This window comes from Ascidia mentula, assembly GCF_947561715.1.
Source record: "Ascidia mentula chromosome 2 unlocalized genomic scaffold, kaAscMent1.1 SUPER_2_unloc_63, whole genome shotgun sequence".
In the NCBI taxonomy this organism is placed as follows: domain Eukaryota; kingdom Metazoa; phylum Chordata; class Ascidiacea; order Phlebobranchia; family Ascidiidae; genus Ascidia; species Ascidia mentula.
In genome coordinates this window covers 1-2,500 of record NW_028113713.1, presented here as the reverse complement: position 1 = coordinate 2,500, position 2,500 = coordinate 1, and the positions used below count along the sequence as shown (strand labels likewise).

The following is a 2,500-nucleotide window of genomic DNA, read 5'->3' as shown; positions in this document are numbered from 1 at the left end:
GAGCATCGACGTTCTGAACGCAAATTGCGGCACCGGGTCAATCCCGGCGCCACGCCCGCCTCAGGGTCGCGTTGTAACGTTCCCGCGCGGCGACGCGTCGGGCCGGTGCGGTGTCGGCCGTTGCCACGGTCGTCCCGCCCAGGACAGCACGAACGCAGTGTCAGCGCGCGAAACCGAACGCGGCGTGCGTCTCGTTACGAGTCGGCCTCGAAGAGGATCCCGGCCCGGAGCAGCACGGCTCGCGTTCGGGCGCGGCGCTCGCACGAGCTTCGGTGGCGCGCGCGTGTCTCTCGCAAACGAGGCACTGGATTATCGGCCTGAGGTCGGACGAGGCTACCCGCTGAATTTAAGCATATTACTAAGCGGAGGAAAAGAAACTAACGAGGATTCCCCCAGTAACGGCGAGTGAAGTGGGAAGTGCCCATCGCCGAATCCGCGCGCCTCTGCGGCGCGTGGAATTGTGGCGTAAGGAATTCGCTGCGCGTACGTCGTTCGCCGCCCGCGTCCTTCTGATCGAGGCCTCGTCCCGGTGCGGGTGTCAGGCCCATGGTGGCGGCGAGGGCGCGCGCTCTGCGTCTTCCCAGAGTCGGGTTGTTTGGGAATGCAGCCCAAAGCGGGTGGTAAACTCCATCTAAGGCTAAATACTGTCGCGAGACCGATAGCGAACAAGTACCGTGAGGGAAAGTTGAAAAGCACTTTGAAGAGAGAGTTAAAGAGTACGTGAAACCGTCGAGAGGCAAACGGGAGGGCCTGTCGAGTCGCGCGACGCTTTCAGCTGAAGCCGAGCGGAGCGTGTGGGCGTGCGGAGCCTTGCGGCCCGTCGTTCGCGCTGTCCTCCGAGCAGCTCCAGCGCACTAGCGCCGTGCGAAGGCCGCGACCGTCTGGGAGGCGGCGAGAAGGCCGCGCGCAAGGTAGCCCGCCCCCGGGTGGGTGTTATAGGCGCGCGGACACGTCGGCCCGTCGCCCGGGCGAGGAGGGATCGCCGCGTCTGCCCTTCGTGGGCCGGGCGTCCCGTCCGAGCCGGTGCGTCGCCGGTTGGGGACTGTGCTCAGTGCCCAGTTGCGGCGTGTCGGTTGCGGGTGGGCAGCGCCGCGCGAGACGCACGGGGTCCGCGGCTAACGTCAGCCACCTTCCCGACCCGTCTTGAAACACGGACCAAGGAGTCTAACGTGCGCGCGAGCCACGGGGCAGTGCGAAACCCATGGGCGCAGTGAAAGTGAATGTCGGCGCGGTCCGGCGGAGGTGAGATGCCGTCTCTCTGGACGGCCGCATCACCGGCCGATCTCGTCCGCTCTGCCGGAGAGGTCGAGCGAGAGCGTGCGCGTTGGGACCCGAAAGATGGTGAACTATGCCTGAGGAGGTTGAAGCCAGAGGAAACTCTGGTGGAGGACCGTAGCGATTCTGACGTGCAAATCGATCGTCAAATTTGGGTATAGGGGCGAAAGACTAATCGAACCATCTAGTAGCTGGTTCCCTCCGAAGTTTCCCTCAGGATAGCTGGCGCTCGGTGGTCGCAGTTTTATCTGGTAAAGCGAATGATTAGAGGCCTTGGGGACGAAACGTCCTCAACCTATTCTCAAACTTTAAATTGGTAAGAAGCCCGGCTCGCTCGGCTGGAGGCGGGCATGGAATGCGAGTGCCAAGTGGGCCACTCTTGGTAAGCAGGACTGGCGATGCGGGATGAACCGAACGCCCGGTTAAGGCGCCCGACGCGACGCTCATGAGAGCCCACAAAAGGTGTTGGTTGATCTAGACAGCAGGACGGTGGCCATGGAAGTCGGAATCCGCTAAGGAGTGTGTAACAACTCACCTGCCGAATCAATCAGCCCTGAAAATGGATGGCGCTGGAGCGTCGGGCCTATACCGGGCCGTCGCGGCGGTGCGAGCACGCCGGTGCGCTACGCTGCGACGAGTAGGAGGGCCGCGGCGGCGGGCGTCGAAGCTCAGGGCGCGAGCCCGGGTGGAGCAGCCGCCGGTGCAGATCTTGGTGGTAGTAGCAAATATTCAAATGAGAACTTTGAAGGCCGAAGTGGAGAAGGGTTCCATGTGAACAGCAGTTGAACATGGGTCAGTCGACCCTAAGGGATAGGCGAATGCCGTTCTGAAGCGGGGCGATGCTCGTCGTTGCCCCGGCGGACCGAAAGGCAATCGGGTTAATATTCCCGAACCTCGACACGGAGATCGGCGCTCCGGCGCCTGGCGCGGCAACGCAAGCGAACTCGGAAACGTCGGCGTGGGCCCCGGGGAGAGTTCTCTTTTCTTGGTAAGGGGCGGCGACCCTGGAATCGGTTTGCCCGGAGATAGGGACCTGGGCCCCGCAAAGCACCACGTCTCTTGTGGTGTCCGGTGCGCCCGCGTCGGCCCGTGAAAATCCGAGGGAGTTGGTGTAAGTTTCGTGCGAGGTCGTACCCATATCCGCAGCAGGTCTCCGAGGTGAACAGCCTCTGGCCGATAGAACAATGTAGGTAAGGGAAGTCGGCAAACTAGATCCGTAACTTCG

General features: G+C 62.8%; 1 non-coding gene and 1 pseudogene across 1 annotated transcript in view; both read left to right on the top strand.

Annotated features, from left to right (window-relative positions):
* LOC145916562 (5.8S ribosomal RNA) overlaps positions 1 to 69 on the top strand; it is a 154-nt gene extending 85 nt beyond the window's left edge. Inside the window, exon 1 of the ribosomal RNA XR_014404764.1 lies at positions 1 to 69. This exon is cut by the window's left edge and continues 85 nt beyond it. This is a non-coding gene — a ribosomal RNA (5.8S ribosomal RNA).
* A 244-nt stretch (positions 70 to 313) lies between these two features.
* LOC145916565 (large subunit ribosomal RNA) lies at positions 314 to 2,500 on the top strand (annotated as a pseudogene; the record flags this gene model as incomplete).